Consider the following 15,897-nt stretch of genomic DNA (forward strand, 5'->3'; position numbering starts at 1 on the left):
CTTCCAGAGGTCCTGAGTTCAGTTTCCAGAACCCACTTGCTGGCTCACAACCGTCTATAACTGAGTCTGATGCCCTCTTCTGTCATGCAGGAACACATGCACATAGAGCACTCATATACATAAATACATAAATAAAGTAAATCTTAAGAAAAAAAACCCTCTTGCATATGAAGTCGAGAGGTAGGAAAGGGGAGTTGGAGGGAGAGCAGGAGTTAAGATGATTAAAATATACATATGCATCTGTAAGTCTCAAAGAGTGAATGATGAAGGTTTATTTAAAAAAGAAACTCTTGTGATGGTGGAAGCAAATCTTAACTCCTTGCAACAGACAGGGCCCACAGCTGGCAGCTTAACCATCTCGTCAACTGTGCTACTGCTGCACAATGCTATTCCTCTTCTCTGTCACTTCGACAGGAAACTGGCCACCTCAGCATCACTGTGAGTCAAAAATCCAGGGCTTGCTTTCCTTGGCTTCTCTTCCTTGAGATCGAAGCCTTCAAGGATCTGCTTGGCGGAGGATGTGCTTCGGAGTGTCTCAGGCGGGACTTGGTGGCATTTGATTCTCTATGGGCTGTTGCACTGAGGGCATTAGGTTTTCATCGGCTGTGTGATTTGGACTAGCCTCCTGTCCCTTGTCCCACAGGATAGTTCACAGCTTGGTGATTGCATTCTTCTCTTGTCGCAATTTAGCAAGCAGGAATGTGTAGACTGGAAGCCACCGGGTTATTTTTTGTAACCCAGTTTCACAAGTGACCCTTCACTTTTGCCGCCTTGTAGTGATTAAGAGTGAGTTCTCAGTTCCAAGTCACAAACAAGGGAGGAGGCTGTAGAGATATGAATGGCAGGAGTCAGTCACTACTCCAGGAGTGCCTGGAGCCGTCTTAAATGATGCCTACAACATTGCTCCATCCCAAAATTTCACGAAGAAAGGTGTTTCTGACTATCTTGTAGCATGCTCCCTCCCCCCAATGACTCCAGTCTACTGAGTAACCCTGTGACCATAGCTACTTGCCTCGCTGTAAATCCCCCATCATAGCGTCAGATAGCATTTTATCCATCGTATTCTCACAGATCGTAGGAGACACCTGTCAAACATTTTTTTGAAGATCATCTCACTTTGTTTCATCAGGTAGGTGAAATAAATTTCAACTAAGCCCCAAGGACAGGCTTGAAGAGTGAAATGTGACATGGCCACATGACATCTTCAATGATGCTCCAGATGGAGAGGGAGAGCCCCTATCTTCATGACAGACAGTTTCAGGGCTGACTGCATTGCATTGCAGTCCCCCACCCACCGCATTTAAGTTCTCATGGGATGATTGGTAAGTTCTTGCAGGAAATAAAGAAGAGACCAAACCAGGTCTGAATTGGACTTTATAAATATTATCATGGTAAATCACAGTCAGTTTGATACAAGAATCTCTCAAAGATAGAACATACCATTCATTACCGACCATCATCTAAATAGCACCCATGTACCTCTGTAGTCTTTCTACAAATTCCTAAAAACACAGCATTCAAACTGGAACTGTCAGGAAACTTGCTATCCTGTCAAAGGACGCCTCACTCAAACTTGAATGCCACTGAGAGCCCAAGTTATTCTCCAACGCTTTCCTTGTTAAGTAATATACTGCTTGTCATCTTTGCATATGTACTATCGGCTCCAGGCTTTTCTAAACAACCTCATATGGTTGCTCTTAGTACTTCCTATCGACTTTGAGAAGTGAGCATGCGAATTAAAGACAGTAACACCTTTCTGTTGGCCAAGCAGCCAATACAGGATGAAGCAAACCTTCAACACCCTGTAGTCCGAATCTAGATGCTGTCTCTCAAAACAGATGTGTATGTAATATTTAAATAGTTGAGAGCTGCCAAGGGAACGTTTTCCTAAGGCATTTTTTTTAAAGATTTATTTATTTATTATGTATACAACATTCTGCCTCCATGTATGCCTGCACGCCAGAGGAGGGCGCCAGATCTCAGTACAGATGGTTGTGAGCCACCATGTGGTTGCTGGGAATTGAACTCTGGACCTCTGGAAGAGCAGGCAATGCTCTTAACCTCTGAGCCATCTCTCCAGCCCCCAAGGCATTTTTGAATGAGTCACTAATTAGTTTTTTTTTAATGAGAAGCCACTAGATGGCAACATTTTAAAAATTAAGGTACACATTTACTCTTGATTGGTTTTCCAAGAGTGATTTACTTATCTTTCAATGGCTAAATTAACATTGCTTTATTTATAGGTAACTTTTTCAGCACTGCTGAGATTTTTTAAGTGGGACCAAGCCTGGTGTGGTTGGTGCTGCTTCGATTTGCTTCTGTCGGTCGAGGTTGAGGACGAGTTTCTATGAAACCTGCAGTTTCTTCCTGGAGATTTTCCCACATGCCAAAGTTCTGCTACAAAGCGCTCATTGTTTATTTAATATCCAGCTTGGCAAACACTTTAACAGCTCTTTTCAGAAATATTTGTATCATGACAAGCTTTAGGAATTACAAATAAAATTCATACTGCCTGGAATTCACCACTTCATCCCAGTGTGATCTCCAGTGCATCTTGAGAGCCCTAAGTTCTATATACATCTTTTTTTCTCTTTGGCACCTCTTCTGCTAATCTAGGCAGTGAAAATCTTAACGCCCCATCTTAACACTACATACACAGTCCCTTTGAGCCTTTGCTGTATTACACACGCCTAGTGACATACATATCTAATATAAGTTTGCTCTTTCAGTGGCTTTTCAAAACAGTCTTTTGAAATGTAACCTTCTCCTCAGTCCTCTCTAGTCACAGTCTACAGTTTTTAGCATTGTGTCTGACACCAACTTCTAAATGCCCGGGTGGAGAATTATGTTATCTACCTGTTTATCTGACCCTTTACCAAAGGTATTTGACTTCTTTGCATGAATCTGCCATCACTCAATCTTTTAAAAGGCCCTTGTATCTGTCTTATGCCTATGTGATGATTTCTTTAGAGATTTTAAAGATAGTAATTGTGAATTTTAAACATGGATGGCAACTGCCACTCATTCTGGATGCTCATCAACCAGTTTGACTTTGTAGTTTCTCTGTTTTTCTTTTCCTATATTTTTAAATTATACATTACATTTTTAAATGAGCTGCACAAACATAATACCTTAATCAAGAGCAGAAATATACATGAAACAAAATTGACCTTAGCTTTGTATCAAAAAACTAAGATCCATACCAATGAAAATCTTTATAGCATATCCCCCTTTAAATATAAAAGAACATTTATAAACAATATTTGGGAATATGGGTGTAGCTTCTCCAAACTGCTTCCTGCTGTTGATTGGTCAAAGTATTTTGTTTTGGGGGGTGTTCACAGCAACATTTCATTGTTTCATGTCCATCAAACCACATTAGCCTGGAATGAATCCACAGGTTCTCATCCTCTGTGGAAACAAAAGAAGGAGCTCTTTTCCAAAGCAACATATCCTTAGACCCATCTTTTGAATTCAAGATACTTTTAAAATATATATGTTTATTTAGCTTAGCAATCCCCAGAATCAAATGTCGCTTTGCAGTCAAAAAATTCAAATAAAACACAATAATATACATAATCAAGACTCTGTAAATTCTCCACCTTTACGTGGCTTACTTGTTTTAATATTTATTTTATTATCTTTCCTCCTTTAAGCTATGACTGTCTGTACTCTGTCTCTTTAAAGACTTTGATATATATATATATATCAAATCAAATAAATCAAATAAATATATATATTAAATCATTATAAATCAAAAAGAAGTAAATGATTTAATATATATATATATTAAATCATTTACTTCTTTTTCAACTCTCTATACTCTTTTTCTTCTCTCTCCCAAGCCTACGTACATTTATTCAACACTGGCCAATCAGCATTTTATTAAACCAGTACAAGTGACAAATCTTTACAGAGTTCAAGACCATTGTCCCACAGCAAGTATTGTATACACACACACACACATACAATGTACGCATGTGCCCCCATGTGTATGTGTGTGTGGTGTAGGAGTTCCTTCTTTTTGCATGTTGCTTTCATTGGTTAATGAATAAAGAAACTGCCTTGGCCTAGGGCAGATACTTGATAGGGCAGAACTTAGGTAGGTGGAAAAAACAGAACTCAATGCTGGGAGGAAGAAAGGTGGAGTAGGAGAGAAACTCCATCAGCCGCCAGAGACATACATGCTAAATATCTTCTGGTAAGCCACTGCCATGTGCCCCTCAAGAAGCTACATTCTAAACTCCTCTTGACAGTTGGTGAATGGCTTCCTTAGAATTCAAGGTCTGAAAAAAGAGCATTTCCACTTGAGTTCCAGGAACTCTGATCAAATCCTTATTTCAAAACAGGGCCATCAGAGATGACACAGTGGGGGCTACAGGAGAACATCTGAAGATAATGGCACTGGAGGTTCTACCACAACCAGGAAGCCACCTAGGCGACGCATTACCTGCCAATCAAACCTAGCAGCCTGAATGATAGGCAGGGTCAGAATTTATAACCTATAATCTGCTCAGCAGGAAGCTTGCCACAGTCAGGACACTGTTCTGGGCTCCTGGCTCACGACCTTAAGGAGTCTTTCACAGTTAACTGCAGCAGAATGGGGCTCAGCCCTTCCTGTGATTCATTTCCAAATTAAAGTTTCAGGAGTGAAGTTGAACAACAGAGCCCAGGTGACATCTGGTGTTGGGCCAAGAGATTCAAGGTTTTTTATTTTATTTTATTTTTAGAGAGGGTTTCTCTGTAGCTTTGGAACTGTTATGTCCTGGAGCTCACTCTGTAGACCAGGATGGTCTCGAGCTCACAGAGATCTGCCTGCAAATGACTGTCTACTATACAGAATGGGATGAATGCCATGCAGCCCAGTCCTCTTTGGTAGCTAGGATAATCATCCTTCATTTTCTAGTATCCAAAGCATGTGTAAAAGAGGATTATGCTTCTTAAAGGATTTGCAAAGCATGCTTGCCATTATTTTCTAGGAACGTTCTTTAAATGTACCAGTTAATTTTCTCTTATGTGTGAGAAAAAGTATAAGAAAAGTCATATTTGTATTAGCCTGAAAATATGTTTGTGGAAATAATCACAGGTAAATGACAAGGCTGGAGAGATGATGGGCAGTGGGGGACCTGGTGGGACAGACACTTTTTCCAGTATACACTTGAAGGATTTTGAACTTAGAACCACAAATATGTGCTATGTATTAAAATTTTTTTTAATGTAATAGGTAAATGAGTATGGTCAAAACTTAAACTATTATTTTATCATTTTAAGAGTTTCTGCTAAAAGTAATGATACACCCTTTAATCCAAGCAATTGGGAGGCAGAGGCAGGCAGATCCTTCAGTTAGAGGCCAACCTGGCCTACAGAGAGAGTTTCAGGACAGCCAGAGCTACACAGGGAAACCTCTTCTCTGAAAAAACAAAACAAAACCCAAAAAACCACATCAATGACAATAAATAATTTTCTTCTTAGTCATACTTAGTCTCCACTCTTCAGTTTTAATACTGCTAGTATATTTTTAATATACATATTTATTATTGTTGTTGTTTTGAGACAGAATCTCACCATGTAGTCCTGACTGACCTTGAACTCACAGAAATTTTTCTGCATCTACTTTCCTAGTTCTGGGATTAAACATGTGCCCCTTTATTACTAGCTTTAAATAAATTTTTAGTTAGCATACAAATAAATAGATTTTATTATGCTATTTTCAAAATTGATATTATTCACCCCCCCCACTATCCCCTTGATTCCTCTCTTGTTCTCTTCTGGTCACCGCCCCCCACCTCCTACTTTCATGATACCTACCCTTTACTACCCCACTTTTTCTTCCTCCACTCCTGTCAGAATACTTCCTTCTCTCATACATTCTTGCTCTGTCCATGTCATCCATATATCTGTGCATATTCATCTACACACATACACACACACACTAAATACCATACACATTAAACACCACACACACTCACACACTTATACACAAACATACCACACTACATACACTCCACAAACACCGCACATACACACACACACACTAAACACCACACACATACACATACACCACACCACACTATACACACACCACACACACATACCACATTACACTGTACACACACATTTAGAACTGGATTTCACAGCAACATTTCTCATCTTTATGACATACTGTTTTCTTTTTCCTTCTTGATTATTTTATTTGTTTGTTTGTTTTTCGAAACTGTTTTTTTCTGTGTAACAGCCCTAGCTGTCCTGGAAACTAGCTTCTGTAGATCAGGCTGGCTGCGAACTCATAGAGATTTGTTCTGTGGGATAATGGTCTTGTACTCTGTAAGGATTTGTCACTTGTACTGGTTTAATAAAATGCTGATTGGTGGATAGCCAGGCAGGAAGTATAGGTTGTGCAACCAGAACAGGAGATTTCTGGGAAGAGGAAAGGCTTAGTCTGCAGTCATCACCCAAACACAGAGGAAGCAAGATGAGAATGCCTCGCTGATAAAAGGTACCAAGCCACATGGCTAACACAGACACAAATTATGGGTTAATGTCAGATGTAAGAGGTAGCTAATAAGAAAGCCTGAGCTACTAGGCCAACCAGTTTATAATTAATATAGACCTCTGTGTGTTTCTTTGGGATTGAATGGCTGCAGGACTGGGTGGGACAGAAACCTCTGTCAACAGATCTTCCTGCCTCTGCCTCCTGAATGCTGGGATTAAAGGTGTGCACCACCACTGCCCGGCTCTTCTTGATTAATTTATGAACCCTTTCTAGTAATCAGTTTTCAGATTTGCTGTAATTGTCTTGCTATCTCTTCTTTTTCTGGATGAAGCTTCCTGGTACCTTTGCTGGGATTTCGATCCCCTTTTTTAATTTGTAGACTTGACAGATTTTATTTTTTCTTTGCTCCTCAAATGCCCCTTAAACACAGTGATAGCTTTTAATTTCCCTACTGATTGCTTCTGAGTTCCCAATATGTTTTTTTTTGCATATAATGCTTTACTTTTTCTTATAGTTGCAACAAGCAGGATCACTTTAATTGCTTTTATTTTTATAGTTAAAATTTCTATAATTATGTAAGTTATTTTTTAAGATAACAAACTCTAGATATTGTGGTATCTTATTTCTGTGTACCACACTATGAAATAAAGTTGTAGGCACCTTATTCTCATTTGGAAATTGAAAGTTAAAAATCTATGTAGTCACTTTGGCATCATGATGAAATTTCCAGAAAACATCTGCAGCTTTAGAAAAAGAGGCAAAGCAGCGATTACAGCAGAGACTTTACAAACCTGACTGATCACTGCAGTTACGTCACAGAGTTCCCCTTGGCCTCTAGGTCAGAGATGCCAAGGCTATGGGATTTGTCTTCTCCCAAGATCCCTTTCTCTGGCCCATCCCTTCCGTTTCTTCTTGCTTTCTTCTCTTTATTCAGACAGCCTTGAAAAATCTGAAAATCCATTTCTAATTAGTTGCTATTTAATTAAATTTAACACAAAGCCAGTTTGAATTTAATTTGTAAATTGCAGCAGTATCTGCACATCATTATGAATACATTATAGCAATTCAACCCATATACACTATGGATAACCAAATCAGGGCACTCAGTGGATCCAGCTGTGACCACTGATGATTATTATGTATTGGAAAAATAAAAATTGTTTATTAGTGTGTGTGTGTGTGTGTGTGTGTGAGCGTGCATGCACATGTGTGGAAGTCAGAAAACAACTGTGGGAGATAGATTTCTCCTTCTACCATAAAGGTCTTAGAGATTGAACTCGGGTTCTCAGGCTTAGTGGCAAGCATCGTCACAATGACTTGTATCCATAGCCGTTGAAGTTATTTTGAAATTTACTCCATGTTATTTTGCCATCTCTGTGTTTTGGTTGCCCCGTTGACCTTATCTTTGTGCTTTCCTCCCTAGCCTGTAGTGACCACTATCTCATTCTATGCTTCTATGAGATTATCTTATTAGTTTCAGCAAGTGAATAAATGTATATGCTGCCTGTCTTTCTGTGTTTAACATGATGATCTACTATTATATTTTATATAAGTTATGACTGATGGGACTTCATTCATTTTTATGGCTGAATAATATACATAAATAAAGTGTGAAATATATGTCTCATTTTCTCCTCCCCCCCTTTGTTGATGAGCACCTGCTGGAGAGTATCTGGATTAACATATTGCTAATTTTAATTTCAACCACTCATTCATATTTAAGCTCATACAAGAAATAAAATTACAGAAACAGGGTAGTTGGTGAAACCTGTGGACTCTCCCGAAGTATGTAATCATGGTAGCCCTGGGAAAGAGCCCAAGGCTTGACTTTCATGGTAACTCAAAGTAGGAGACTGTGATAAATTGATTTTTTTTTCTTTAAGATACTATTCAAGTTACAGCCTAGTTCCCAGTACTTCTGAGGATGCTGCGTATGACTGGGGACCCTTCCCTGTCCTTACTCTGGTATATTATGAGAATGTTATACCAAATGTACTATTAGAATAATCACTACACACTTATTGGTACTTTTCTGCCAAATTATGAGTATATCATTTCACTATCCAGTCCTGATACTTTCTGCCCATATGACTACTTATCTTTTTTTTTTTTTTTTTTTTTGGCAGATTTCCCTTTAGTATATATGGTGGTTTGAAAGATAATACCCATAGGCTCATAGGGAGAGGCACTATTTGGAGATGTGGCCATGTTGGAGTAGGGGTGGCATTGTTGGAGGAAATATGCCACTAGGGGTGGGCTTTAGGATTTCAGAAGCCCAAGTCAGGCCCAGTGGCACTCTCTCTTCCTGCTGCTTGCCAATTCAGAAGCAGAAAGCTCTGCTCCTTCTTCAGCACCATGTCTGTCTAAATGTTGCCATGTTTCCTGCCATGATGATAATAGACTAAACTTCTGAACTGGAAGCCAGCCCCGATTAAATGTTTCCCTTTATAAGAGTCTCCATGGTCATGGTGTCTCTTCACAGCAACAGACAGTATACAATTCAAGAGATACATATTGAACATTTACCATACACAAAGCACTGTGACAAACACTCTAATCCTCAGTTTGTAGTGGAATCTTTCTGATGTATAGGGATATACGTAAACATTCGAATTGTAGACTTCACTCTTCTGACCCAAATGTTGCTTCATTACTACATTTCCTGAATTCTTCTTTTTGGCAGCTCATACTGATTTGCCGGTTATTTCCTGTGTTGTATCTTGAAATTCTCAAGAAGTCTTCATCTTTGTGTTTAGCATAACTGGAAACGGATCAGTACACTTTCCAGTCATTTAACTGTATACACATAATATAGTATTTGATATTCATCAAATCAGATGCTTTGGCTAGTCTTAGTACTTGCTAGTAAATGCTTAACAACTAGCTCTTCCCCAAATCATGGACTTATATAGAGAGAAGTTCATTATAATGCTCATACAATAAAGGATGCATACTGAATAACTTAAAATAACAAACAGTACAGAACTTTTGTGAATTCCATATAGTCAATTGCTTGTTAAAGAATTCTCTTGCCGGGCGACAGTGGCGCACGCCTTTAATCCCAGCACTTGGGAGGCAGAGGCAGGCGGATCTCGGTGAGTTCGAGGCCAGCCTGGTCCATAAGAGCTAGTTCCAGGGCAGGCTCCAAAGCCACAGAGAAACCCTGTCTCGAAAAACAAAAACAACAACAACAACAAAAAAAAAAAAACAAAAAAAAAAGAATTCTCTTTCTCTCTTTCTTCTCTCTCTTTCTCATTCTTTAAAATGTAGATTCCCTGTGATTGCAACAGAAGGACAGGAGTCTGTTCATTCTAGTTGACACATTCCTTGACATTAGCAACTGAGATGAAAGTGCAAATACAAAGATTAACATCGGAACATCACTTATTTGCAACCATGTGTTTGACTTCTCAACCACACAATAATTTTCAGAATCTAGAAGAACATTTCTGTGTTTGTTGTCCTGCCTGTGATGTGACATGGCACTACACAGGACACTTTTAAGATGGATCTGAAGTTACTGACATTTCATCCACAATTCTCCCAACCCAATCACTAAAAGAAGTCAAATACTGATTTTCAGGGTTTCTCTAAATAAATATAAGCCAGTTTCCTTCTTTTTTCCATTTAAGCCCTTTGTCAGATATACATGTTCGTCCATTAGTAGCATGAAATTGAATTTGCTGACTGGAAATGATGACTCTTGGTTCATGTTTGATTTTGTGCAGATGCATAAAAAATTTGGCTTACCCTGTTTTGTAGGTGGAGGCTGCTTGTTCGCTTCCTGGCTGCCCAGACCCAAAATAATCACACAGAAACTATATTCATTACAATACCGTTTGGCTAATAACTCTAGATATAAGCTAGCTCTTATATCTTGAATTAACCCATTTCTCTTAATCTATGTATCACCACTGGGCTGTGGCTTACCGGTGCCTGAGTGTTACTCCTTTGGTAGCTACATGGCATCTCCCTGACTTCACCTTCTTTCTCCTCTGTCTCTGCTTGGAGTTCCCGCCTTGCTTTATTCTGTGCTGCCATAGGCCCAAAGCAGCAGAAGTGAAGTGTGTGATTGCTGTTGGGAGCACTAAAACCTGTGTCTTTACCATGCTGCAGCAGTGGCAGAATTCCCCAAAGACACCACTTTCTGCACCATAAAGGAAAGAGAAAGTGGGGCACAGATAAGCCCCCCAAAAAACTAACATGCTTGTTGTTACCATTCCCTGAGAGAAAAGGCTTTTGTTACAGTATCATAAGCTATCAGAAATATTATATATAATCAACACTTGAATATCAATTTATATTTCAAATTTAAAGCAACAACTTACAATTCAAACAGCATAAACTTGGTGTAGGAGAGTGATGAATTTGAAGCTAGCCTACTACGTAGAGACTGTGTCTCAAAGGGAAAAATAGACCTCTTTTGGTATAAAATATAAGTATGAATAACCCATATGTTTTATCTAGCCTTTTTAAGAAAACATATTTAGTGTCTTTTTAAATTGTATTTATTTAATGTGCATTTAATGTGTAATTTATTTTGCTTGCATGTATATCTGTGTGTGGGTGTTGGATCCTCTGGGACTGGAATTACAGGCATTTGTGAACTGCCATGTTGGTGCTAGGAATTGAACCTGGGTCCATCTGAAAGAACAGCCACTGCTTTTAACTGCTTAACTATTTTCCCCATGTTTTGGCTAGTCTTATGTTAACTTGACACACAAAGTGTGTCTGCAAGGCCTTCTTAATTGAGAAAATACCTCCATAAGATCCAGATGTCGGACATTTTCTTAATTAGTGATTGATGGGGGAGAGGTTATTGCGTGTGGCGTCATTCCTGAGCTGGTGGTCCTGGGCTCCACAGGCAGGCTGAGCAAGCCGGTAGCAGCAATCCTCTACGGTCTCTGCATCAGCTCTTCTCTCCACTTGGCCTATTTTGAGTTCCTGTCCTGACTTCCTCCTTACAGTTGCTTTATTACTTATTTCTACATGTTACACAGTATCTTAGTTTCTCTTGCCATGATGAAACACCATGATCAGAAAGCAAGTTGGAGAATAAAGGGTTTATTTGACTTAAGCAACCTTAGGAATAAAATATAGGTATGGAATTTACATTTAAGTATGACTTGGCAATTTCTATCTTTAAGTAAAGATAAATATCTTTTGAAAATATTTTCATCCTTTTAGACCTCATTACATTTTTAGGCTACAGTGCAGAGCAGTGGATCTCAGCATGGTCTCTCCAGATGAATGTCACCCTACCTATTTTCCATTTGTTCTACCTCTTCCTTGTCCTTCCCCTCAGCTGACTCTCCTCTGTGCCCTCTGTCTTTTCTGCCACCTTCCCACTGTGTGTATCTCATTATTCTACTTTCCATCGCACAGAAGAGCTTCTCTGTCCATATTGCAATTCTCTTTCTAGTTTTGTGACCTATGAATACATATACACACAAACACCATTCTTTCTTCATGTTTAGTTTTATTTCATTAGGTCTTCTCTCTTTTGGTTGTGCTGACTCAGGGTTTTTCAATTTTGGTTATTTTTTTTTTTTCAAGACACTACCTCTAATTGATTATATGTATTTCTTTTCAGTCTCCATTTCATTAATTCATTTTACTTTTATGAAAATATTTATTGGGCCTAAGAGTTTTCTGGTGGAATCTTAACTGCTATTTCTTCTGCTTGGTTAAGTATTGGTGATGTTTTTCAGTGTAATGTGTGGTGTTTTTGTTGTTGTTGCTTGAGGTTTTTTCTTATAACATTTTGATTAAAAATAACAATAGCAACAAAAGCAACAACAACACACTCCCCCTCCTTCCTTCCTTCCTTTTTTTATTTTTCAAGATAAGGTTTCTCTGTGTAGCCCCTGGCTGTAACATGGAGGGGGCTAGGCCTGCTTGTTGTTGGGGTTTTCTGTCCTCCCACCAGGTCCCCTGCAACTGTTTAGCCCCAAAGAAAATCACACATTGGTCTCCATAAATTATAAGCTGATTGGCCCATTAGCTCTAGCCTCTCACTGGCTAACTCTCACATCTTGATTAACCCATTTTTCTGATCTATTTTTTTTTCCAGTGGGGCAGATCACATCCTGCTGCTTTGGTGGTCTGGGCAGGAATGGGAGGAATCAACTTCCTCCTTCCCAGGATTCTCCTGTTCTCATTACATCATTTTTACTTCCTGTCTGGTTTTCCCACCTATATTTCCTGCCTGGCCAATCAGCATTTATTTATAACATGATTGACAGAATACAGACAATTCTCCTGCACCACCTGGCTGTCCTGGAATTCATTCTGTAGAACAGGGTGACCTCAAACTCGGAGATCTGCTTGTCTCTGCTTCCTAAGTGCTGGGATTGAGGGCGTGCTCCGCCACTGCCCAGCTTCAGGCAGCTTACTCTTGAAGCCTCAATACACACTACCGCTCCATAAGAAGAAAGGCTGCTGTATCAGTAATAAACACATCATCCAAGATACAGAACTGCATTTGAATTACAGTCTATTAGTACATTGCTAGTGCCGGTAATGTGGAAAGGGGCAAAGCTACTGCGGAATGTACTGTGGAGCTAGAAATTATTTAAGGTGAGCATAGGAAGATGAAATGAGTGAGACGGGGGGTACAGGGGAACAGGAGCAACAGGGTTAAACAAAGGAAAGAAGGAGAATAAAGAACTATGGTTATGGAGGGGAAGAGAAAGAAACAAAAGATTAGAAAAAATAAAAATTAGAAAAAGCTAATACAAAGTACAGAAATTCAGAATGTAAGAAGGATAATAATAATTTAACAAGTAGCAACATTAAAGAAAAAGAACCAACAAGGCAAAGTGACAGTCACTAAATATGAGGGGGGGTACACAGCTGTTAAAAAAGAAAGAAAAAATATTGTCCCCATATGGGAAAAGAATGCATAGAAAAAAATCAGGAGGCTGTGAAGGAGAGGAAGAAATAACAAAAGAATAAATACATTACAGTGAAGTAAACGTGCTGCCAATGTGCAGGAAAGAAAAAGGAATCGCCGGGACACATAAACGCTCTAACAGTTTCTTTTGGGGTCGGCAAAACCTGAAAACCTTCGGTTACGTGCTTGGGATAGGTGTCCGCTGGACTGGTGCACTCTTGTCTGTCTTTGCTGTTGCTAGGAGATCCATGGGAGTTTGCCAGGAAGGTCTGAAACATTAGCAGCAGTTTCCTTTCTTTGTATAGCAGGGGGCCTCTGGTGGATGCGCTTACCTTTGGACTGGGCAGCCTCTCTTTACCGTCCCAATACTCTCTAGATCAGTGGTTCGCAACCTTCGAAATGCCGCAACCCTTTAATACAGTCCCTCATGTACTGACTCCCTCACCCCCCACTAGCCATAAAATCATTTTCATTGCTACTTTGTAACTGCTAGTTTGCAACCGTTATGAATTGTAATGTAAATATTGTGTTTTCCAGGAGTCTTAGGTAAACCCTGTGAAGGGGGTCATGTTGCTCTAGATCATACCCTCTGGGGTGACTAATGTTTTTAACTGGCCTGTCTCCCAGTCTGTTGGGTATGTGAGAAGCAACCACAGTGCTGAGACCAATACAGGTAGAGAACCTGCCTTCATCCTATCGCAGCCCCCCAAATCCTAATCACTCGGTTAGGGATGCTCTTGGAACACGTACGTTCATGCCCTCAAGGGCAGTAATGACAGATAGGCGGCTTCAGCTAAAGTCCAGCACTCCTCTCCACAGCTGCAGCTCCGGGCCTTCCCTCAGCTGTAACACTAAAAGCAAATTTGTGGCCCCCAACCTGTGTGTCTTCTAGTTCAGACCTCCGGAATTTTTAACAATGAATTCTCCTTCAAGGTGGCGTTAAGGCATTACTCTCTAACCATATCACACAGTCTGCCAAAATGGGGTTTCCCTCCTCCTGCAAGATTCACAGACTCACCAAGATCAGCAGCTGAATTTGAGACTGTGAGGGTGGAGGCTTCTCCCAAGGGTAGGACTGCCTGTGGTTGTTTTTCCTTCTGGAAGCAGTTTTTCTCTCCTTCCTCAGTCAGGGAGCTAGCTGCACAGCTGAGGCCTGCTTTAGGTTTGCATCTCTGGATGGCCCTCTTCTGCTATCTCTCTCTCTCTCTCTCTCTCTCTCTCTCTCTCTCTCTCTCTCTCTCTCTCTCTCTGTTCACTTCATTATCAGGGTTCTGAAGCTCGTTCTGAAGCTCTTTCGCTGTTTCTTTCTTGGCGATAGTCTATTTTTTTCCTATCCTGACTCTTGGTCAACCATCACATAGGCTCTAGTCTGCCATCTTACCTGGGAGCATCCCAAGTTTTCATTGTTAAAAAACCACAGGTGAATCCTAAGTGACAACATTTCTCACCAGTTTTTCTTTTCTTTTCTTCCCCCCCTCCCTCTCTCTTTTGTTTTTTAAGACAGGTATTTTTTTTTGGTGTGTGTGTGTGTATGTGTGTGTGTGTGTGTGTGTGTGTGTGTGTGTGTGTGTGTGTAGCTTTGGAGCCTGTTCTGTAACTCACTATTTAGACCAGGCTGGCCTCGAACTCACAGAGATTCACCTGCCTCTGCCTCCCAAGTGCTGGGATTAAAGGCATGTGCTACCATCGCCCAGGAGCTTCTCATCAATTCTGATTTACAATGATTACTTCAAAAATAGGATTTCTACAGAATGAAAGTGATTTCTGATCTCAAGGGGCTCTTTCTTTAATCCTGTTTGTAATATTCAAGCAGAAAGCTGTTGAACTGAAGATGTGTGCTGAGCCACACCACGACTAGAAATAGGGTTTCCAGTAAATAATGCCATCTCGGGGTTCACGGTGTGACCAAATATCCTGCACCGTATCACCTTCTGACTGTTGGCTGCTCTGTAAAAAGCAAAATATTCCCGAGTGCTTGTTATATATAACTAAGATTTTAAATAGTCCAATAGAGATAGAGTTCACGCATAAGTCACCATTTAAACATCCAACTCAAGAGCTTTTGATATATTCATATGCTTTCGTCACTATAATTTCAGAACATTTTATTATCCATGAAGAAACCTCATGTCCATCCCTTAGCCATCATGCCCTAAGTAAAATTATTTTCTCTCTTGTTACCATTCTTTTTTTGTCATTTTTTTTATTGATTTCTATGGAGCTCTACATTTATCTCTGCTCCCCTCCCTGCCTCTCCCCTCCCCCCCCTTCAACCCTCCCCCAAGGTCCCCATGCTCCCATTCCTAAACATTACAAGTGGAATCATGCACGTGGTCTTCGTGATTGGTAGCTTTACCTAGCACAAACTTTTTAAAAGTTTAACCATGCCTTATTTGGGGAGAGGGCCACAGATCAATTGCATTATAAACTCATCGTGGGCATCCAGGGGCAGTGTTAAATGTGTAGTGTGACAGACGATTGGCTTCTATTTTGATGAAGAAAACAGTCA

At 40.0% G+C, this 15,897-nt stretch overlaps 1 long non-coding RNA gene across 2 annotated transcripts in view; it reads right to left on the reverse strand.

Annotated features, from left to right (window-relative positions):
• Window positions 1-304: 304 nt before the first annotated feature.
• Window positions 305-15,897, reverse strand: part of LOC126506578 (uncharacterized) — a 20,615-nt gene continuing 5,022 nt past the window's right edge. Inside the window, exons 2-3 of one of the 2 annotated variants that reach the window (XR_007593259.1) lie at window positions 7,285-7,442; window positions 305-824 (exon numbers count right to left, since the gene is read on the reverse strand). This is a non-coding gene — a long non-coding RNA (uncharacterized lncRNA). Of the gene's footprint in view, window positions 825-1,026; window positions 1,086-7,284; window positions 7,443-15,897 lie in introns of those variants that run through there. The other variant, XR_007593260.1, reaches the window with a different exon arrangement.

Source organism: Alexandromys fortis, unplaced genomic scaffold, assembly GCF_014885135.2.
Source record: "Alexandromys fortis isolate MF-2015 unplaced genomic scaffold, M_Fortis_MF-2015_v1.1 scaffold_0, whole genome shotgun sequence".
Taxonomy (NCBI): domain Eukaryota; kingdom Metazoa; phylum Chordata; class Mammalia; order Rodentia; family Cricetidae; genus Alexandromys; species Alexandromys fortis.